Raw genomic sequence first — 24,026 nt, forward strand, 5'->3', positions numbered from 1 at the left:
GGAGCTCAGTTCAAAACGATGTAAGGTGGCTATAACTTCGCACCTTACAAGCACTCATCCACATACTTTGCTGTGATCTACAAACACAATTAGGTATCATGTGATAGGTTGTACGTCGTATATAAGAATATATGAAGGAGACTGACATTGTCAAGTACGTCTTGTAAATAATTGTTAACGCTTATTGCATGAAAGGTGACGGAGTGTCTTTATTATAAAAACGGCATAATGAATGATTGCCTATACTTGTAGAGGTTGGGACGCCAGTGGAAATGAAACGGCTGGCGGAGCTGAAGCCCTGGGTGGAAGGCCCACACAGGTGTGTTGGTCCTGCTTAAACACAGGAAATAGCAAGACGGACGTCGTAGCACCTAAGCGCTGGAGCACAATAGAGTCGCGACCGACCAGTATTGTAGACGAACCTGAAGGATTATGCTTCGAAAACACTGAAAATCTTGGCGCAGGTGAGAGGAACGAAGAAGCGGCACCTCGGAAACCACGCAGACTGGGTTATTTCTAAGGATTTTTACTCAGAAGCGTACCATTGTACGAGTGTAGGGTTTTCCTCGCAAACTTTTCGCGCTGGACGACAAAAGACTAATATATGGTTGGTCGGTGGTCGAAAGAATCTGTAGAGAGGGAGAATATTCCGTGGTTTCGGGAATATGATTCGTTTTCGGAATTATGAGGGTGGAGAGCCAAGCCTTGCTGGGAAGCCAGCGCTGGGGAGAAGTGGTCTTCCTTTTTGAGCTCCCGTGTGTGACGCTCGCTCAATATCAGCTTCTTGTTGGTACGGACAGACTTGCTGTCTTTCCTCTCACGAGATTTTATAGTTAGAACGGTTAGGCACTGTACTGTTGTGAACTTATACGATTCTGGACTTCCCCTCCGGGTTGGAAGTCATCAAAAAAAAAAAAAAATGCTCTGAGCACTATGGGACTTAATATCTGAGGTCATCATTTCCTAGAACTTAGAACTACTTAAACGTAACTAACCTAAGGACATCACACACATCCATGCCCGAGGCAGGATTCCAACCTGCGACCGTAGCGGACGCGCGGTTCCAAACTGTAGCGCCTAGAACCGCTCGGCCACACCGGTCGGCTGGAAGTCGTCGTTGAGTACGCAGCGTTCAGTGATTGAGAGTACTTCTTCTGCCTATGCTTGCGTTGAGACGTTATCTGAACTCCGTCCTTGTGGTTGGGCGTTCGCGTTTCTCGTATATAGAACACAGAGAGGAGCAGACAGTATTAGAATATATTAGTCAGAGGACCGCCTTCTGCCTTCCTAGTGTTTGACAGAGTTTTTATTTGTGGCTGGAGTTCTTCCGTCGTCGCAGACGAGTACGAGAATCATCACTTCGACGCACCGGACACTGTACATAATGTGATATCGCAAACTGCTTCACCTTATTAGGGCTATAAAAGCTAAACAGCTCTGATCACGTTAGTCTATTTCCACTGAGGTTCCACAGCACCGCAGATCATGTTTGAAAGTAGTGTCTTCTAGTGTTTGGTACGTTGATGTTGTCAGTCATTTCGCGTTATTGATATTATATCGCGCAGTCATAATAAAGGGAAGAGTTGGGCAACTGATTAGTAATTTTACTTAGGGAATGTAAACTTTATAATATATAAGCAGGAACAACGTTTATCATTTCGTAGGATTAGTTGCCTTCATTATTCATTTCTGTTTAGATTGTAATTTATAGAATTAAGAGCTCCTAAGATCTGCTTCAGGGAGTAGTCAGGCAGGGCCAAATCTTCTTTTTAGCGTTTATTGTTCTCCATTGCGCACATTCATTTTACACCCGCCTGGAGTATACACCCACCTGGAGTAGCATCATGGAACGAGACTCATCACTGAAGACAATTCTAGTCTACGGGATCCCAGACCGAAGACGTGTCTGGAGACGCCTCCAGACAGTGGTGGGCCCGACAGCCAGGAATAATGTTCGGGATGCCATTTGTTTTCAGAGCAGGACCCCTTTGGTTGTCATCCGCGTAATCCTAACAGAATAGCTGTACGTCGACGAAATTTTATGCCTCGTTTTGTTGCCCTTCGTGGCAAGCCATCCCGGGCGTACATTTGGCGAGATTATGCCCGCGCGCACATGGCAAGTGTTTCTAATGCTTTTCTTCGTGCTCGAGGAACCCTACCTAGGCCAATATAGTCGCTGGAACTCTCCACAATTGAGAACGTTTGGAGCATTGTGGGCAGGGCACTCGAACTGGTCTCGTGATTTTGACTATCTAACGCGCCATTTGGGCAGAATTTGGCACGATTTCCCTCAGGAGGACATCCTACAGCCTAACAATCAATGCGCCGAATAACTGTTTGCATATGGACCAGAGGTAAAACAACGCGTTATTGATTTGCTCACTTTGTGGAGCTCTTTCTCTTGAATACATCATTCAGTTTTTCTGAAATTCTAATCATTTGTTCGTACATATAGATCCCATCTACTCATTACCGTTCCAGTCGGATAATTCATTTATGGTGCTTTTTTTTTTTTTTTGTCTTAAGAGTTTATTAAGAAAGAAGACAAACACATTAGGAAGTCAAATTCTTGTCGGGTTTCCAGCCGGATCAAACTGTCATCTGAGCACAATATTTCAGCGGTCCGCCTGGCCGCCATCATCAGGTGAGAAAAGCTCCGCTGCTCTCGCCCATAACTGATTCCACTCTCAATTGACAGCACCTTTATATGCATCGGAAGTACAACAGCGCATGCGCTAGACACTGTGCGCACGCGCTCAATCATTCCTGCTGCCCCCTGGCGCAAAAAGAGAAGCAGCACCTCTGGTGACGAATACTGTTGAAAACGATATATCGTTACAAACAGACGGCCGATTGAGATTCCGTTGTTTCTTCATATCTGATAAAACAGGATTCCACGTTTTACTTAGCGGGTATCCATTATCACGATTAATGATATTGTCTGCTAGTCTGATTTCGACAGATTCTTTTAAAACACAATCCCAGTACCGCGAAGCAAAGGCAACTACTTGCGTCTCATTGTATAGCATCCTGTGTTCCTCTGTAAGGCAATGCTCAGACACAACATATTTATCTTGTTGTAATAATCGCGTATGGCGATGATGTTAAATACACCTGTCGTTGACGGTACGAATAATTTGGCCAATGTAAATTTTCCCGCACTCACACGGTATTTTGTAAACGCCAGACTTCCTCAAACGTAAATCATCTTTAACAGAGCCAAGAAGTGATCGAATCTTAGCTGGCGGACGAAAAACACATCTGATCTAATATTTCTTCAATAATCTACCTATCTTGGCGGACACTTTCCCAGAATACGGAAGAAAAGCCACCGACCTAAAGGTGTCTTCAGAAGGTTCTGGTAGAGGTCCAAACTCAAAAGCACGTCGAATTTGTCGGTCCGTATAGCCGTTATTACTGAACACCTCCTGTGAACAGGTATTGTGCTAAATTCTTTGCATCCGAGACAGCATATGCTCGTTTAACCAAGGTCCGAAGGACTCCTGTACGTTGAAAAGGTGGATGGCAACTGGTAGCATGTAAATACCTGTCGGTATGAGTCGGTTTCCTGTAAACACTGTGTACAAGAGTTCCGTCTTCTTTTCTATAAACTAGTACTCCAAAAGAGGTAACTTTCCCTCCTTATCAATTTCCATCGTGAATTTGATGTTCGGATGAAGACAATTAAAATGGTACAATAACCGGTGCAAAGAGTCTATTCCATGTGGCCAACATATCTCGGTCACACATTAGGAAGTGTTTTAAAGACTGTCGTGATGAAGTCTTCGTTGTTACAGCGTACAGCGTGGGGAATAGTGTGGCCGGCTGTGTCTTTTGTTGTGTCTTGACAATATCAAATTTACATCCGCTTTGAAAAATGATCCTGAAATGATCGGGTGAACCACTGATCCCAAACTCCTTTGCGCATACATTTTATTGGAACGAAACACTAATACGCCTGCCTACTGCTTAGCTGCGCCCATCTCGGCTGCTTCCAAGTAAAGTTATTCGCGCGTATCAGAACGCTTTGCTCGTATGCTGTACAGCGTCTAGTGGTCATTGTAGTTTCCTAGCACCTGCGTAACACCTGTCTGTGAATACTAATGCTGAATTCGAATAAAGGCGATGAGGTGTTCTACAAAATTGGCGACCTTGACGTCTGTAGAATGTTAATTAATAAAGGTTCCGGTACAGACTGTCAAAGAGTCACCTTCGATTTTAAGTAACAAAGACTGGATGAGAATCATTGGAGGATGAAACGAGCAGGCCACTGTACTGTTACAGTTATCTAAAAGATGTATCTTCCTTCTGTTGAGAAGCAAATGCTGTCCATAGCATAAGCAAACTTAGTATTAAGAGTTTAAAATTACAGTATCTCCGTCTGAACAAAATCAGGAAGAACTATACTTTCTTAAGAATTTTATTGTACCTCGATCGCGCGAATACGAATCATTCTCTTCTCCTTGACATCATTAGAGGGAGCTATCTGGTCCCATTATTCAGGTTTTCGTTGCAATCAAACAAAGTGTCATAATATTTCTAGGCTCCTGCTTTGCGCATATACCGCCACTACATCATCCGTCTGTTACACGACGGCAATAAACTTACCCACAACAAGACCTAACAAGTCAGCAGCTTAACCAAAATTATCTCAGTACGTGTCCATAGAGAGCGCCGTCGTGTGTGTCGCTTCTAGAGAACGTCTAGCTAATCTACAAAAGTAGCTAAGTTAGTTTTAAATAGTTTTCACTTTCAGGTGGTTTTCTTTCACAAACAGTTATACGTTGTATATTTTTAATTTTGTATTTGCAGTTTAAGAGTTACCAGCCTTATACTTTTACGTAGTTGTATTCAAACAATTAGGATGTAGATATGGTTAAATTGCGAGCTTCTCTCAAGGGTTGTTATTTTGAAGACTTGCTATGCTATTACTCAGCGTATTCAAAGATGTGTAGCTGTGTATAAAAGTTAGTTTCATTTGTAATGTAATTATTATTGTAAAGCTTACTACCATTTAAGAATATTTTTCACCAGACGCATTTCGCTTTTATTTACAAAGCACCTTTGGTGATCAATCTGGAAATGCGGCAAGCATAATGTTTCTACATTTTACTATCGATAGCTTAAAAACAGTTCTTCCTTATAAACTTGGCATACAATTTAGTTACAGCGTTTTCTCCTCTTGTTTATTTGTTCTGAATCCAGTGCTAGATGTTAGTGGAAGTTGGAAAAAAAAATCCTGCTTGGACTTTCACCTGTCGTGATTCTTTGGCTTTTACTAACCGCTTTCTTTGCTTGCTTTCGCGTTGTTTGCACTTGTCACTGGCTCAAACCCAAACAACATCGACAGAAAAGACAACGAAATTTAAATACATAGACATTAGAAAAGCTATATACACTTAGGGGTAGAATGAAGAAATTTTGAGAATACAGGAGAAACAAGTACGCTAAAGCTAACTAATGGTTCTATTTGTTTTGTTACTTGTTTGATTTCTTAATAATTATTCAATGTTTATAAAATAAGGTAATATAATACAAATCAAAACAGGAACCAGCTCAAGTAAAATGCCACAAATACATCAAGTATTTACAGGGGCATAGCTATTTCACCTCCTCTTTAATATACATGTTGTAAACAATAACTGTCAAGAACATATGACAGTGGTGTAGAGGAAGTCGAGACGAAAAATTTAATACGGGACAGTGAGATTTACAATAATCTATCGCTCTCTTCGCGCAAATTATTAGTCTCCGAGAAATAATGAATAGGACGATTCTTGTATGATATTTAATGTAGTTTAATTTTATACTGAGACAAGTTTTAGCTATAGGCCGCGGTTTTTGAATTATTCAAGAAAAACAAATTAACTCCCATCCTAACTCTCACTTTCCACCGTTCAGAATTTTTAGTATGTTGTTCATGGCACTAACGCCATACAAAATCATATGACAGCACAAATTATTTCCGATATTCGATAATTTTTGGCCTTCATTAACAAGGGTATTACCACCCCTTAGATGGAAATTTCGTTGCTGTCGTGGTCCTCAGTCCGAACATTGGTGCAGTGCCCCATGCTTCTCTATCCTGTGCAAGCCTCGTTCTATCCGAGTAAATACTGCCACCTACATCGTTTTGAACCTTCTTACTGTATTAATCTCTTGGTCTCCTTCTACATGATTACCCCTCACACTTCCCTCCAACACTAAATTTGTGATCCCTTAATGCCTCAGCCGATCCCTTCCTATAGTCAACCTGTGCCGCAAATTTCTTTTTTTCCCCGTTTCTATTCAGTATTTCCTCATTAGTTACGCAATCTACCGATATAATCTTCTGCATTCTTATATACCATCACATTTCAAAGCTTCTATTCTCTTCTTATCTGAACTGTTTATCGTACACATTTCACTCCCCTCCCATGCTAGGCTACACTCCAGGCAAATATTTTCAGAAAATACTTCGTACTGACATCTATATTCGATGTAAAAAAATTTTTTTCTCTTCTTCAAAAACGATTTTCTTGCCATGTTCAGTCTATATTTCACATCCTCTACTTCGGCCATTATCAGTTATTTTACAGCCCAGATATCAAAACCCATCTGTTACTTTTAGTGCCACGTTTCCTAATCTAATTCCCTCAGCATAGCCTGATTAATTAGCCGGCCGGAGTGGCGTGCGGTTCTAGGCGCTACAGTCTGGAACCGAGCGACCGCTACGGTCGCAGGTTCGAATCCTGCCTCGGGCATGGATGTGTGCGATGTCCTTAGGTTTAATTAGTTCTAAGTTCTAGGCGACTGATGACCTCAGAAGTTAAGTCGCATAGTGCTCAGAGCCATTTTTGAACCTGATTAATTCGACTGCGTTCCATTACTCTTGTTTTGCTTTCGGTGATGTCCATCTTATATCCTTGTTTCAGGACACTGTTTATTTCATTCCAACTGTTCTTTAAAGTCCTTTGCTTTCTCGGACAGAATTAACAATGAATAACATCGGCAAACCTCAAAGTTTTTATTCCTTCTCTTTGAACTTTAATTCCTTCTCCAAATTTTTCTTTGATTTTCTTTACTGCTTGCTCAATGGACTGATTGAATAACACCGAGGATAGACTGCTGTCCGACTCACTTCCTTCTAATGCACTACTTCCCTACTACTCTTATAACTGCCGTCTGGTTTCTGTACAAGTTGTAAACAGCCTTCCGCTCCCTGCATTTAACCGCTGCTACTTCCGGAATTTCAAAGAGTGTCTTCCAGTCAACATTGTCAAAAGCTTTTTCTAAATCTACAAATGCTATAAACGTAGATCTGCCTTCCCTTAACCTGTCTTCTAAGAAGTCGTAGGGTTAGTACTACTTCGCGGTCACCGGACATAACACCACGGGAATTCTTCCTTTGGGTTTATGTCAAGGACGATGTTCAAATGATGTCCGTGATATCCTTCGAACAACGAAGTTTATTTAATATGTGTGTGTGTGTGTGGGGGGGGGGGGGGGGGGGGGGGGGTGGCTGGCTGGGTGAGAGCGCGCGCGCAAAACCCTGCCTTACCCATGTTTGTAATCAGAGAAATATTTCTGGGACACCGTGTAAAATAAATCTGTAATCTTCCGATGTCTCCAGGTCTCTTCCACGCATACAACCTTCGTTCATGATTCTTCATGGAAGTGTTAGCCTTGATTAAATTACCCTCTCTGCAAAATTCTACCAGCCGTATTCCTCTATCATTCCTTTCCACAATCAATATTCACATACTATTTTCCCTTCTCTCATTTTTCCTGTTATCATATTTCAGCCCTATTACTATTAAATTTTCATCTCTCTTAACTAAACGAATAATTTTTTTACATCGTGACACATTTGTTCAATCTGTCCATCACTTGTGGAGCTAATTGGCATATTATCTTTTACTGCAGTGTTGCGTGTTGGCTTCGTGTTTATCATGAGTACGATAATGGATTCACTATTCTGTGCATTCCTATTTTCTTACACATTATTAGGCCTACTCCTGCATCACCCCTATTAAATTTCGTATTTATAACTCTGTACTCACCTGATGTGAGGTCTTGTTCCTGCCACCGAATTCGCTAATTGCTATTATATCTAACTTCCCTTTTTAAATATTCTAACCTACCTGAACTATTAAGGGTTCTAACGCTACACGCTCTGACCCGTAGAATGTCAGCTTTGTTTCTCCTGATTACGACATTTTCCTGACAAGGCCCCGCCCAAAGATCCTAATCGGAGACTATTTTACCTCCGGAATATTTTACCCAAGAGGTGCCATCGTCATTCGGCTATACAGTAGAGCTACAAGAGCGAGGTTAATGAGAGAAAGAAGACTTCTGCAAACGTTCTGAAAAAACTAATTACAATTACAATTCGATCTATATTTAATCTTTACAAGCACTGTAGTTTCGTAGTAAGAAGACCCAGACAAATAAAACGGTTTAGTTGTTAACTTGGTGCAGTTAAAATAACAATGGCGTGAAGAAAAATTTGCATAAACGTCAATTTTACAGTTTTTAATTGCACAACTTACCCGGTGGTGTGTTAGCCCAGTCAGTGAAGACCAAAAAAGGTCGAATACGGGAAGTAATTCGCGGAGATGCAAATTTTAATACGTAACAACATACTAAAAATCCTGACCGGTGGGGTATGAGTGTGGCGGTGGTGGAGCAAGGGAAGGTCAGTTTTGTACGTTTCCTGTAGCGAGAACTTATTCCAAAACAAAATTAAGAGTACATCAAATTTCCTACAAGAAAAGGTAGTATTAATTTTTTCTCTAGGACTAATAGTCTGTGCAAAGACGGGGTGAGAATACTGAAAACCTCGCGCGAGGCGCATGTGCTGTAGCTCAGATGGTTTTCGTGGGCCAGTTTGAGGTAGTTTCCCGACTTGATAGACCAAAGTGTCCTACATCAAACTGTTCGTATTTCACGGAATAATGTAGATAGAGAGATAAAAATTGACACATACGTTTGACATGACATGGGATTTTATTGAAACAAAGTGCGCGATACGATGAAAAGATGGCGCTTCATATGAATACAAAAACAATAATAGCGTAACAACTGATTTCTAGTAAAGACGGTGTTCTTCAAAACAAATGCTCAACATGTCGGTCGTCAGTCATAAAAAATACCTGTAGTCGAGGGACAAGTTGTGAACAGCAGCACTATACAGCACATCGAGGTAGGTATAGTGAAAAATATTGCCGTCGGGTGTTGACTTTAGCATTCCCGGACGATCGTGGTAGACTTGTGACTTCAAGTAGTGCCACAGCCAATAATCACAACAATTTGGGTCTGGGAACCCGAAAGGCCAAGCAAGACGGACGTGGCGGCTCAGCATGCGATCCTCACGAAAAGATGTGTGCAAGAAATATTTCACACGTGTAGCAATACGAGATGGAGCGCCATCCTGCATTGAATCTAGGGTCGATCTGACTCCCTTTCTCACTGCAGCTCATTCTATACATGATTCCCGTGCGGCGTCACTGACATGTTACTGTCCCCGTGGGCCAGCTTTTGCACTCGTTTTCTGTTTGAATACAACCTCTCTGCCTACCTTATTCCGTAAATTAGTGCATTTTTAAATGTTACGGGACTTTTGGGTCGCCGTGTATATGGATGTGGGACTCGAGAACTGAAATTTAGAGACAAGTTTCAAAGCCATCGGTACTGTTAATACTTTTATTCTGCAGTTTAATATTTGATGCTATTATTAGCATGGTTATAAATGCTATTATTTGAGATGTATAAAAGTTCTAAAAATTTTATGACATTTCTTACTCGTGAAATATGCCTACTTATGCTGCTTTAGGCTATACAACAGAATCAGATACTTGTATCATTAAAATTTGTGCGTGTTCTGCACTTTATTCTTATCCTGTACGTTGATTCAAAGAGAAACAATGTTAAGTAATGCTGCATGTTATAGTAATTGAAGATATTTTCGGTATGAAATCGTCACTGTGTGTGTGTCATTCGATACGAGGGAAAGCCAAAACAACTCTTTAAAACTCAAATGAAACTTAATTTTCCCGATGTACCACTATTCAGCATAACTTTCGTAAGTTCTCTATTGTCTCCAGGGCGGTCTATTAATAGATCTACTCTGCGGACGAACAAAGTGCATAAATAACTGTAGGGCTTTGACCTTTTGTGCAGATAATCGTTTAGGTGTCGTGTAAATGGGTTGCAAGTCATGATTCACGGGATGCTTGCCTCTTATTGCTAGATTTAACATCCTGATCTCCTCTTGCGGACTGAAGGAAAATTTATAGTATACGTTCCCAAGTGATTTGCGCCCATGTTGCAACCATTTTATCTACAGTTTACTCTCAAAATGTTTCTGTGAGCATAACTTCGATGAATAAGTTCACTGAAATTAACAAAACCGTTTTGCTCGAGTTTCCTAGCAACTAATCTGATCAAATTAGCCCTGTCTCAAGGCGTATCAATCTTTGCAGTTGTATTAATTTTTACTTTATTTTATTTTATTTTTTACTTTTTCGATAGCTGTGTGAATGGAATCAGCCTCAAGGTTCAAGAGAGTTATGATTAATAGCATCCACCTTATTACTACAGTGTTTTTCTTCATGAAATATATTCATAAGCAGGACAGAGAAAGTAATATTTCTGTTCTGGCCACTGCAGGAGTCGCTAATCGTATTGACTTCAACGACTTCTTCAGATAATGATAGCATGTGCTTGCAAATACATGAAGCTACTTCATACTCTCCGTGGCCAGCAATAGCTTCATTCCAAATATAGCACTGAGCGGATTTGTGCTTATTGGGTACAGATAACACAGTTAAACAGAGCGTTTACGGCGACAGTTTATGGAAAGCTGTTGCACTGAATAAAAGGAGATGTTTATTGGTTAAGTTATTTTTTGTTTCAAGAGTAATTTATTTTTCATATCGTATCTACAGTTACATTAGCCAAAGTTGACGCTGGCTGTTCTGACAGTAAAAACCATGAAGGTTCTTCATCAATGTACGCACTGGTTATTGTTGTGTGAACGACTTTTTTATGATACAACATTGGTTTTCCGGAAGCCATGTTCTCTCGTTGACTTTAAAGCTAGACTTTGGTTATTCTTATATATAAAACTTTGTAAATTTCTTAGCCGACTGCACAATGTATCTCACTTTCGTGAAAACTGACCTTAGTTCTAGATCTACAGGGTGGTGAGAACCAACTTGAAAAGTTTGTGTGTATTGCAGGATGGGCTGCGCTGAGAAATAACTGTTAAGAAAAAAATCCGATTCGTTGAGCCGTTCCAATGCTCCAGTTCTGCAAGGTTCGCAGGAGAGCTTCTGTAAACTTTGGAAGGTAGGAAACGAGGTTCTGGCAGAAGTACAGCTGTGAGGACGGGGCGTGAGTCGTGCTTGGGTAGCTCAGATGGTAGAACACTTTCCCGCGAAATGCAAAGGTCCCGAGTTCGAGTCTCGGTCCGGCACACAGTTTTAATCTGCCAGGAAGTTTCATATCAGCGCACGCTCCGCTGCAGAGTGAAAATCTCATTCTTGATTCCGGATTTGTTTCCTATTCAGATCTCCGGGATGGGTCTGTCAACGGCAGGTGACCATGACAAAAAGAGTGAATAGCCAACTAAAGGATAGAGTTCTACGAGTCGGGGCGTGGAATGTGAGAAGTTTGAGTGTGGTAGGGGAAATAGGAAATCTGAAAAGGGAAATGCAAACGCTCCATCTAGATATTGTGAGGGTCACTGAAGTGAAGTGGAAAAAAACACAAATAATTCTCATCAGATGAATATAAGGTAAGATCAACAGCAGATGTAATCGTAGTTGGATTCGTCATCAGTAGGGAGGTAGGACAGAGAGTTACTTAGGACAGTACAGCGATACAGTTGCTCTCATTAGAACCGACAGCAAACCAAAGTCGACAGTCGACAGGGTTGTTCAGATATACATGCCAATGTCAGAAGCAGAAGATGGACAGAGAGAGAGAGAGGAAATATATGTAGAGATTACGGATAATTCAGTGTGTAAAAGAAGATGACAATCACATGTCAGTTCTAGTATAATATATTTGTCCAATGAATACCCGTTTATCGTCTGCATTTCTTATTGGTGTAGCAATTTTAATGGCCAGTAGTGTAATAAACATCGGCGGGGGGGGGGGGGGCTGGAAAGCGGTGGAGGGGGAAGGAATGGAAGGCACAGGTACGGGAGGATACAGGATCATTCGTAGGAATGAGAGAATAGAAATACCAGTCGTGTTTTGCAACGAATGTCAGCGATTAACAGCTAATTCATCGTTGAAAAACCACAAGAGAGAGATGTATATTTGGAAAAGGCTCACAGATACGGGAAAATTCCAGCTAAACTAACATCATGGTCAGACAGAGACTCCGCATTCAGATATTGGATTTTAAGGCATTCCCAGGAGCAGATATAGACTCGGATAACGATTTTTAATGATAAAGGGCAGGTTGAAGTTTAAGACACTCCTCCGGAAGGATCAAGATGAAAGGTTCTGAGGAATGAAGAGATACCCTCGAGGTTCTCTGAAGATGTAGATGCTGCCATAATGAATACCGCAGTAGTTGAAGAGGAATGGACATTTCTAAACAGGGCAATCCTAGATGTCGAACAGACAAACATAGGTATAAAGGAGCTAACTACGAAGAAACCTTGGGTAATAAAACAGTAATTTAAATGATCGACGGAAAGAGGAAGTACAAAAATCTTTAGGAATATAGAGGGTAGACATATAAGTCACTTAGGATGAAATAAATAGGAAGTTAGGGAAGTCACGGCGAAAAAAGGCTGCAGGAAAAATGTGAAGAAATCGAAAAAGGACTGATTCAGCATACAGAAAAATTAAAACAATTTTCGATGAAATTAAAAGCAAAAATATCAACATTGGTAGTGCGATGGGCATTCCGCTGTTATACGCAGAGAAGAGAACGGGTAGATGGAAAGAGTACACTGAAGGCTTTTGCGAGGGGAAGGTAATTGTCTGATGATAGAACAAATTGGAGTCGCAACTGAAGAGAGAAGGGATCAGTATTATAGTCAGAATTTGAAAGAGCTTTGGCAGACTTAGATCAAATAAGGCAGAAGAGATAGATAACATTCCCTCGGAATTTGTAAATTCTTTGGAGGACGCGGCAATCAAGCGACTATCAAGTTACGTGTGTAATCTGTGAGCCTAGATTAAAGACATTACATAAATTTCAGAACAGTATCATCCACACAATCCTGAATATAGCAACAGCAGATTAAGTGCGAGAACTGCCGCACGATCAACAAGACAGACAAGACATCTCCCCTCAATGTACTGTTTCCGTCTATCCCGTCTCTCGTCTGCACTTAACAGCGGGATTCCTAAAGCATTCTTAATGCTGATACCTTTGCTTTTAATTTCATAGAAAGTTGTTTTGAGTTTGCTATATGCTACATCAGCCCTTCCGACGACTATATCTTCTTCGATTTCCTCACATTTATCCTGCAACCTTTCCGCCACGGATTCCCTTACTTTCTATTTATTTCATCCTAAGTGGCTTTCAATATTTTCCTAAACTTTTTGTACCTCCATCTTTCGTCGATGAACGGCTCATGCATACAAGTTGCTGACAAGAATAATATACAGAAGAATGAAAAAGAAAAAAATTGAGTATTTGTTAGATGACGACGAGGAGAAGAGGTTGGCACATGAGAGGATTCCGTGACGAGCCGTATCGAAGCAAATCTCCACAAGAAAATTTAAAAACGCATGCAACTTTCAACGTCGTCATCTCTAGGACACGTTTCGCGAACTCCGTATTATAAAAATATAGGGGAAACCGAGGCACACTGACACTGGTTCCATTTCGGTATTTTTAAATTATTTTCGTTAGAATCATCCTATTTAAAATTATTTAGTCCTGTAATATGATTACTGAAGTATAACTTGGTATACGTACTTTTAACCCAACATTACATTTAAAAACGCTAAATAAGTTTATATAGGCACAAGTCGAGGGTCTAAATGTAGGGTGTGTATGGGGCAAGTTTACGCGCTTATGGGGCCTCGTTTATGCATTTCATAGAACACAAAATGAGTAAACAGAATACACTACTAAAATTTTGAAAATATGTTTTATTGGGAGTAAATAAAATTGCAGACTTACTTACACCAATTAGCATGGTAAAATACAAATGTTTTAGCGGCAGTAAACTTTTTTTCCCGAGCTTCCACCTACACATCAGAACATGTTTTGCATCACCTCGGTTCCGAGAGTTCCGGAACCTGTACAGAAACCTGGAATAGAGATCAACATAAACATCATTTCCGCCCTTTTTATTGCTCATGAAAACCACACATTGCATGTTGTAGCACCATAAAACGAGACCTTCAGAGGCGCTGGTCCAGATTGCTGCAAACACCGGTACCTCTAGTGCCCAGTAGCACGGCTTCTTGCATTGATGCATGCCTACTCAGAGCGGTTGGTGGATCACGTCGTCCATAAACAGCCTTTTTCAATCTATCCCAGGCATGTTCGGTAGGGTTCATGTCTGCAGAACATGCTGGCCACTCTGGTTGAGCGATGTCGTTATCCTGAAGGAAGTCATTCACAAGATGTGCACGATGGGGGCACGAATTGTCGTCCACGAAGACGAATGCCTCGGCAATATGCTGCCGATGTGGTTGCACTATCGGTCGGAGGATGGCACTCACGTATCGTACAGCCGTTAAGGCACCTTCCATGACCACCAGAGGCGTACGCCGGCCCCACACAGTGCCACCCCAAAACAGCAGGGAACCTCCACCTTGCTGCACTCGCTGGACAGTGTGTCTAAGGCGTTCAGCCTGACCGGGTTGCCTCCAAACACGTCTCCGACGATTGTCTGGTTGAACGCATATGCGACACACATCGGTGAAAAGAACGTGATGCCAATCCTGAGCGGTCCTCTCGGCATGTTGTGGGGCCCATCTGTACGGCACTGCATGATGTGATTGTAAAAATGGACCTCGCCATAGACGTCGGGAGTGAAGTTGCACATCATACAGCCTATTGCGTATAGCTGGAGTCGTAACACGATGTCCTGTGGCTGCACGAAAAGCATATTCAACATGGTGGTGTTGCTGTCAGGGTTCGTTCGGACCATAATCCCTAGGTAGCGGTCACCCACTGCAGCAGTAGCCATTGGGCGGCCTGAGAAAGGCACGTCATCTACAGTTCCTGTCTGTCTGTACCTCCTCCATGTCCGAACAACATCGCTTTGGTTCACTCAGAGACGCCTGCACACTTCCCTTGTTGAGAGCCCTTCCTGGCACAAAGTAACAATGCGGACGCGATCGAACAGCGGTATTGACCATCTAGGCATGGTTGAACTACAGCCAACACGCGCCATGTACCTCCTTCCTGGTGGAATGACTGGAACTGATCGGCTGTTGGATGCCCTCCGTGTAATAGGCGCTGCTCATGCATGGTTATTTACATCTTTGGGCGGGTTTAGTGACATCTCTGAACAGTCAAAGGGACTTTGTCTGTGATACAATATCCACAGGCAACGTCTGTCTTCAGGAGTTCTGGGAACCGGGGTGACGCAAAACTTTTTTTTGATGTGTGTATGACCTGTATAGAAATCTGAATGTTATGGAAGAATTATTCATCTTCACTGTCCGTGTTGTAACTTAAGGCCACAATAAATGTGTTTCCTGTGGCACAATCGTTGTTAGGCCACCTTTTACACCAAAGGCACAGGACCAATTTTCTGTTTCTTTTAGACTGGTTGTATAGCTTCAAGCAGTAAATAAGAAGACAATTTCCATTCTCTTCACAAGACTGCTGCTGGTTGTAAGAGAAAGGAACAAGAATTGGGAAGAACATTCGTCGAGACGTGAGTGCTTCCTAATAGATGCTTTGGAAAGACCAGTATGTGAGAGGAGATTGAAAGGAAGGAAAAGATACAAGATGATAGACGACATAGGGTAAATCGGAAATTGCGCGGACCTGACCTAAAGAGGTTGGTAGAAAAATCTGCCTTTTGGCAGAACACTGATATGAAACACTGATACACTACGTGATCAAAAGTATCCGGACACCTGAGTGAAGATGACTTACAAGTTCGTGGCGCTCTCCATCGGTAATGCTGGAATTCAATATAGTGTTGGCCCACCCTTAGCCTTGATGACAGCTTCCACTCTCGCAGGATGACAGCTTCCACTCTCGCAGGCATGCGTTCAATCAGGTGCTCAAACGTTTCTTGGGGAATGGCAGCCCATTCTTCACGGAATGCTGCACTGACGAGAGCTATCTATGTCAGCCTGGCACGAAGTCGGCGTTCCAAAACATCCGGAAGGTGTTCTATAGGATTCAGGTCAGGACTCTGTGCAATCCAGTTCATTACAGAGATGTTATTGCCGTGTAATCACTCCGCCACAGGCCGTGCATTATTAACAGGTGCTCGATCGTGTTGAAAGATGCTATCGACGTCGCCGAATTGCTCTTCAATAGTGGGAATCAAGGTGCTTAAAACATCAAAGTAGGCCTTAACACTACCGCCTCCAGATGACGTTCACCGGGCATTCGCCATACCCACACCCTGCCATCAGATCGTCACATTGTGTATCGTTATTCGTCACTCAACACAACGTTTTTCCACTGTTCAATCGTCTAATGTTTACTCTCCTTACACTAAGCGAGGCGTCGTTTGGCATTTAACGGCGTGATGTGTGGCTTATGAGCAGCCGCTCGACCATGAAATCCAAGTTTTCTCACCTCCCGCCTAAGTGTCATAGTACTTGCAGTGGATCCTGATGCAGTTTGGAATTCCTGTGTGATGGTCTGGATAGATATCTGCCTATTACACATTACAAACTTCTTCAAGTGTCGGCGGTGTCTGTCAGTCAACAGACGAGGTCGACCTGTACGCGTCTCCCTTCAACTTTCCACTTCACTATCACATCGGAAACAGTGGACCTAGGGATGTTTAGGAGTGTGGAAATCTCGGGTACAGACGTATGATACAAGTGACACCCAATCACCTGACCACGTTCGAAGTCCGTGAGTTCCGCGGAGCGCCCCATTCTGCGCTCTCACGATGTCTAATGACTACTGAGGTCTCTGATATGGAGTACCTGGCAGTAAGTGGCAGCACAATGCACCTAATATGAAAAACATATGACTTTGGGGGTGTCTGTATACTTTTGATCACATAGTGTATATGTTGTCCTTATCAGTTCTTGTTCTCAAAGCATCGTTCTTTCTCTTTGAGATTCATTACCTTCAAATAACTTTCTTATGTATTTCTACCTCTCATTCTGCTGTGCCTTCATTTCTGACTGCGTTACCAACTTCTGTTGCCTTACGGTTTCCTCGATGAGGGGGTGGGAGATGTATCAGTTAGGACGCCAACGCAAGACAGTGCGTAAACGTGTCACAACACGTGCGTATATGTGCCCCGTCGCCATGTTTGAATTAGTTTCGAAAGCACAGTAGTAACTTTCAAGGTTTCAAATTATACAAATGTACCTTGTAAAGTAGGATAATCGCCTGCAAACGAACATGTGTTTATCTATTTTCAGTTCTAAAACAGGTGTTCCCTAGGAGCTTCTCTATTTATCTTGCACGAAAACACCAATACGCTCTTCACGGTTCACTCATCTAGTGCCGTGAAGTTTGTGAGAGCCAGCAGATGGCTGTACTGATCTTCCATTCTCGGTAGAACGTTTCCCGAGAAAATAGTGTTCTCCGCAGACGTGCCCCGAGCGCAAAAGTATCCCTGTCTCCCCTGTGTATGTATGTTCCAACTCGCCTCCTAAACCACTGCATCGATTTCTGCTGCACATGGTACACATATTACTTACTGCCTGGAAAGAACCACTGTGAGAGTAAGAACCAACTACCTCCCATAAGGTTTGAGTTGGGAGGAAAAAAGAAACATAGCTCACGACGCGCCAGTACCGTGAATGTATCAACCCAGTAGTTGAGAATGAGAGCAGTCAGGGACTTAACGCTTCATTTCAAACCCTTGTTAAACTATTTTTGGCTGACAGTCCACAAAATGATGAAAGGAAAATGTTTATCGCTTGTTACATTTTCGGTGTTCGTGCAGTGAAATTGCTGCATCGGGCGTGACGTTTTAATTTATTACTTCATTCCCTACTTAGTCTACTCGAAACATTTCGCAGAAAGTATCCATATATACAACTGAATGTATCGGCAAAATAATATCATTGCACGACACATAGTTCAGCATTTGTGACGTCATAAACACTTAGCTGCGTGAAAACAAAACTGCAGGGCGAAATTCGCTAGAAATACAGGTGAAATATGTGTTCATGTGAGAAATATGTTAAATATACATGAAATTCATGTGGCATGTGCGGACGTCGGTGCACCCGAGAGTAAAAACTTCCTACGAAACTCCTGGATAGATTCCAACCAAATATGCTCCCCATATTACTTACTGTCTGGAAGGATATATTGTAGGGTAAGAACCACCAACATCCTATTGGGGTGGTGATCTATATAAAAGTGTATGTGTGTGTGTGGGGGGGGGGGGAGGAGATGAACAGAGAGGGAAAGGAGGAGAATGACAGAGAGCGGGGAGGAGAACAGAGAGGAAGAGCTGGACAGACAGAGGTGAGAGGAGGAGATGGACAGAATTAGGGGGGAGAGGAGATGAGCGGAGTGATTTGGGGGGGGGGGGCAGATAACAGAGACAGAGAGGGGTGAGGCGGCAGTGGACAGAGAGAGGGACATGAGGAGATAGACTAATGGAAGACTGGAATAAATACTCAGGTAGTCCTTTATAATGTAGTTTTTCACGGCCGGTATTGTCTTCACTTAAAACTTCCGGGTTGATAGGTCGTGGTCGATGTATAGAACTCTCCCCTGACGGAGACGAAACGTCAGGGGAGAGTTTTATACATCGACCACGGCCTATCAGACAGGAAGTTTTAAGTGAAAAGTCTTCTATAATCAAATTGGCAGTTGATGACAAAGAGCTCCCTATAGCAACTCCATCCGTCTGTTCGCAGCACTGATGACTGAATAAGAAGTATGTGGGGGCAACCCATGTAGAATTAGGTTAGTTAATTCAGCACCAAACTATGCTCAATAAACAGTGCGAATCAGGGGAAAGCGAATGATAAGAGAGACCACATCAATACTGAAATATCAATCATTCAAATGCAGTCCGTCTAAACGACATAAGCATCCGTGGAGTTCTTAATGTGACGTACACCCCAATATAGTAGTGAAATCAACGGAGAGCGAGGTTTCGGATGACAAATATTTACTGTCAGTATGCCTAAGAGGAACGCCTTCTTTGAGTATATAGAGGGGACAGGGCGTTTCGAGTTAAAAACCATTTTTATCGGGTCAGCACTGACTGCGATACGCTGGATCAGATGGACTCTTATTTTGGCAGTGTTCTGTAAATTTCCACACCCTCCTTCACTACAGGAGAGTGTCGAAACCGCGCCCGCGACCAGAAGGCACAATTTTCCGTGAACAGCCTGACAACCAAATAAACCTAATTTACACAGTGATTGCCAAAGCCACAATATTTCCCGTCCCAGTCAGCAATGCTAGATCAGCGGTTTAGCACAACCACATCTAGAAATGTGTGAGAATTCTGTAAGACATAAATCTAAGATTTATTCCACGTGGAGCCAAGTGTCCCCTAGTTGTGCACTTTTGCGGACGTCTATGCAGCCTAGCAACTGCATTCTTTTGGTAACGTCAGTGCTGCCGAGCAACAATATCGTCTTGGTGAAATACTTCGACAAACTTTTCTACTCGTCACAATCAGCCAGTAAATGTCTAGTCTTGACGCAACGTGTCAACGTCTCCCCCAATCCGCCCCAGCAGGTGAGGTTGCTAACTTGCACCTGTGCGCTGGCGCTCGACTCGAAAGTAATCCTGACAGGGTTGGGGGAGAGTGGGGGGGGGAGGTGACGTAAATTTCCTGATTAACAGACTTTGTGTCATGTCTACGTTATGAAGTGAGGGCTGTACATGGTGATATGTCCGTCGAACGGTGACGTTAAACCTGTCGGCACTTTTGATGCTATTCGAGAGAAGCAGGCCATGGGCCAACTTCGGGTTTCAGCCTCTCCCTCCTCTCATCATCGCACAACAGAAACGTGGAACCACACTAGACACACCCATTACTGTCACCAACTCATCAGAAACACACAACTCTAACATTTCGCAACGTTACGTGTGCCATTCTGCACAAAGAAAAATATTGTTTCTCAATTATGCGGCTGAACCTACCTCTCTGAGCCCCTCAGTCAACAATGATACACGATAATCATTCACCAAGTTCCACATCCAACATGTCCCTGTTACGTTTGAGAATCACGGGCCAGAAATGTGTGAAAAATATCAAGGCGATACTGTTGCTCGAAAATGATTCCTCGGGAATTTGTCACGTGCCCCGCTTTCCGTGGGATGACTCGATTTTTAGGGGTGTCACGACTCGCCCCGCTTAAGCTTCCCAGTGAACTGAACGGACGCTACAGCGCTTGCTCGATAGGTACGTTTCGAAAAGACTCAGCCCCTTGGCTCCCACTGTTATACCATTACCGTTACGCCGCTGTTTTCTGAATAGTGTTTCAAATTTTCCAGTGCTCTCGTCTATGGCTGGCCTGGACTTCTCTTTGCGTTCCAACTGGTAGGCTACTGAATCTCTATTCCACTCTCCTGTAGTGAGAAACAAAGCACTGGGCGTAGGTGACTTTTAGCTGTGTACACAACACACCACAACGTTCTCTGCCATTAAGTCAGTGAAAGTACGACTTGTAAGTACTTTGTAGAATATTATCTATTTCGAAACAAAGCAAACAGAAACAGCAGCTGTTATTCTATTGCGCGTGTGTTCAGTCAAAGTGACCGTAAAAGAGCGATGTTAGGCAGCGAGGAAAACTCCCATGCGCGCTTAGCCTAACTGTTGATTATGCATGTTAAAAGATGATTATTAATATTTAAATACCTTACTGAGTTTTTGCTGAAGCGTAACGGAAATTCTTTATTGCTAGCATAACGTTGGAACGTTTAAGCCCTGACATTCCGAAAACTGGATCTAGAAACAGTATTCATCGGTGTAGGTTGTGATGTAATCAAATGCGAAACTTATTCATTATATGAATGCAAGGTTTGTAGAAAACTATACACACTCAAATTTATTGTTTCGTTAGTAATTGTTTATATATAACGAGAATTTTTAAAGTTTAGTTAAGAGTATGTGAATTTAAGGCTATCAAGCCTTGCTAAATGTTTATCAGTTCATCTCTTTGACAATGATGTAACCTGTCTGCTTCAAATGTTATCTTTGTACTTTGCCTGTACACACTTGGCAGTGTGTTGTGGAGTGATGGAGGCAAGTTCTGTTATAATGCGCTAGAAAGTAGACATTGCAGTTGGAACTGATAGCTCATGGATGCGAATGAAGTCATATTTTGTTATTCCGATGTTTGAAGAGTTAAAATACAAACATGTAAAAGTGCCGCTATATATTTAATTTGTAGTTTGTGGTTCATCACAGTTTCAAAGTGATAGGACCAGTGGATGTTCTTCTTACGAAATATAATTGCAGATGTTATCAAGCCTGTCTAATAAGCCAACTTCAGGACTATCAGCTAAGTAAAAAACTTGTGTTTTATTAAAGTTAATATAACTTCTGCGAAACTCTATTCGGAATAATGACAGACGTCCGCTCCATGGATAAGGTCACTGCATAGACCAGAGTTGCCCAACCCGCTGAGCAAAACAAGAATCAGTGTGGCCCAGTCCCACGGTCGTTAAAAAAAAAAATAAAAAAAAAATTCCACCACATTCCGATTATGTAAAGTTGTGATAAAGTGAAGCACAGTCCTAAGGACGGGATTAAATACGCAGCCATAGATCTGTCGCAAGAATTTTAAAATCGATTTCTGAATTTTCGACAAAATAATCAAAATTTTTGTATTTATGCGATAGCTTTACAAAAAGATCTTCAGGTGTAATGCATAGAGTTGGAGTCTGCCATCCAACTAAAATTTGATCGTGTATGTCTGTTGGCCTTTTACAAGTTATACCTCCCCAGAGACAAATATCCCTTGCTGCACAGTGATGGGGTAAACACTCAGATGACAAATGTCAAGGGATAGCTATGTGCACATATACAGATGGCGGTAGTATCGCGTACACAAAGTATAAAATGGCGGTGCATTGACGGAGCTGTCATTTGCATTCAGGCGACTCACGTGAAAAGATTTCCAACGTGGTTATGGCTGCGCGACGGATTTTGACGCGTAACAGTAGTTGGAGCTAGATGCAGGAGAGGACATTCTACTTCGGAAATCGTCAGAGAATTCAGTATTCCGAGATCCACAGTGTCAAGAGAGTGGTAAGAATACCAAAATTCAGTCATTACCTCTCACCACAGTCAACGCAGTGGCCAATGGCCTTCACTTAATGACCATGGGCAGTGGCGTCTGAGGAGAGTTGTCAGTGCTAACAGACAAGCAACACTGCGGGAGATAACAGCAGAAATCAATCTGGGTCGTAGGACGAATGTATCTGTTACGACAGGGGGGAGGCGAAATTTGGCGTTAATGGGCTGTGGAAGCAGAGGACCGACGCGAGTGCATTTGCTAAGAGCACGACATCGCTTCCAGCCAGTGCTTTTTTTTTTCTAAAAAAAATGTTTGAGGGTACTCCGACATGGGATATAATGCAGCGATCATTAGTTACAACTTAAGAATGGGATACCACCCGTCTGCTTTTAGCCATGACGTCAACAACATGTCGATCTAAAAAAAAAAATCGGACTCTTCAGTTGAATTTAATACAGCTCAAATGAAGCAGGCGATACCGAGAAACACACATACAAGAGCGAACACTTCAGTTTACATCACTTCAAATGAAGCATGCGATTTGAGCGTACGCATATCCGTTTAGCACTACCATCGCCCACTATTAGCGGCCAAGGGCACTAGATACTTGTCGAACTGGCTACCAGCGATTCAGTTGTCGAGAACGGTTGCCGCAGCTTCGAAATGCTTGAAACAGTCAATGACATCGATTTTCCCAACAAAAACTGCACTGGTATTGTTTGTATTGCAATTACCAACACTAAAAACTGAAATAAAAAATTTACATCCGTGAAATAAATCTTTGGCACACTTCCAAGTTCTCAGCATCGTAAAAAAATTACTTTGTCTACGAAAAAGTTTAGGGGTACGCATCCCCCAGCGTTCCTCCAGAAAACCAGCACTGCTTCCAGCGCCTCTTCTGGGCTTGTGACCATATGGTTCGCGTCCTAGACGACTGGAAAAACCATGACCTGGCCAGATGAGTTCCGATTTCAGTTGATAAGAACTAATGGAAGGGTTCGAGTACGGCGCTGACCCCACGGAGCCTCGGACGCAGGATATCAGCAAGGTACTGTGCAAGCTAGTTGTGGCTCCGTCATGTTGTGGGCTGTGTTGACATGGATGTGTAGTGTTGGCAGAAGAGCCAACACCGCGTTACTAGAGGAGGCCGAAATGCACGCGTTTCGCTCACGCAGGCTGGTGTGAGGAGGGAAGAACTATACTGACGTGAGGTCTGGAACATGACAAGGAATGAGAATTCAGAAAACGAACTTAATTAGTTTCATACATAACTTTAATTCATTAATGATGAACGTCGCTCTTGACGGTACATGATTCACAATATTATCTGTTCAGATTATAGTAACTGAATGTGGCGCCTTGCTAGGTCGTAGCAAATGACACAGCTGAAGGCTATGCTAAACTGTCGTCTCTGCAAATGAGAGCGTATGTAGACAGTGAACCATCGCTAGCAAAGTCGGCTGTACAACTGGGGCGAGTGCTAGGGAGTCTCTCTAGACTAGACCTGCCGTGTGGCGGCGCTCGGTCTGCAATCACTGATAGTGGTGACACGCGGGTCCGACGTATACTAACGGAACGCGGCCGATTTAAAGGCTACCACCTAGGAAGTGTGGTGTCTGGCGGTGACACCACAGAATGGACTGGGTTACCTGGTTCAAGTGAACCAATTATCCACTGGAATGAAA

The 24,026-nt window shown here is 42.6% G+C and overlaps 1 protein-coding gene across 1 annotated transcript in view; it reads right to left on the minus strand.

The window, feature by feature from the left end:
* LOC126175175 (uncharacterized) overlaps positions 1 to 24,026 on the minus strand; it is a 137,694-nt gene that overhangs the window by 112,815 nt on the left and 853 nt on the right. The gene's annotated exons all lie outside the window — the stretch shown is intronic.

This window comes from Schistocerca cancellata, chromosome 3 (assembly GCF_023864275.1).
Source record: "Schistocerca cancellata isolate TAMUIC-IGC-003103 chromosome 3, iqSchCanc2.1, whole genome shotgun sequence".
In the NCBI taxonomy this organism is placed as follows: domain Eukaryota; kingdom Metazoa; phylum Arthropoda; class Insecta; order Orthoptera; family Acrididae; genus Schistocerca; species Schistocerca cancellata.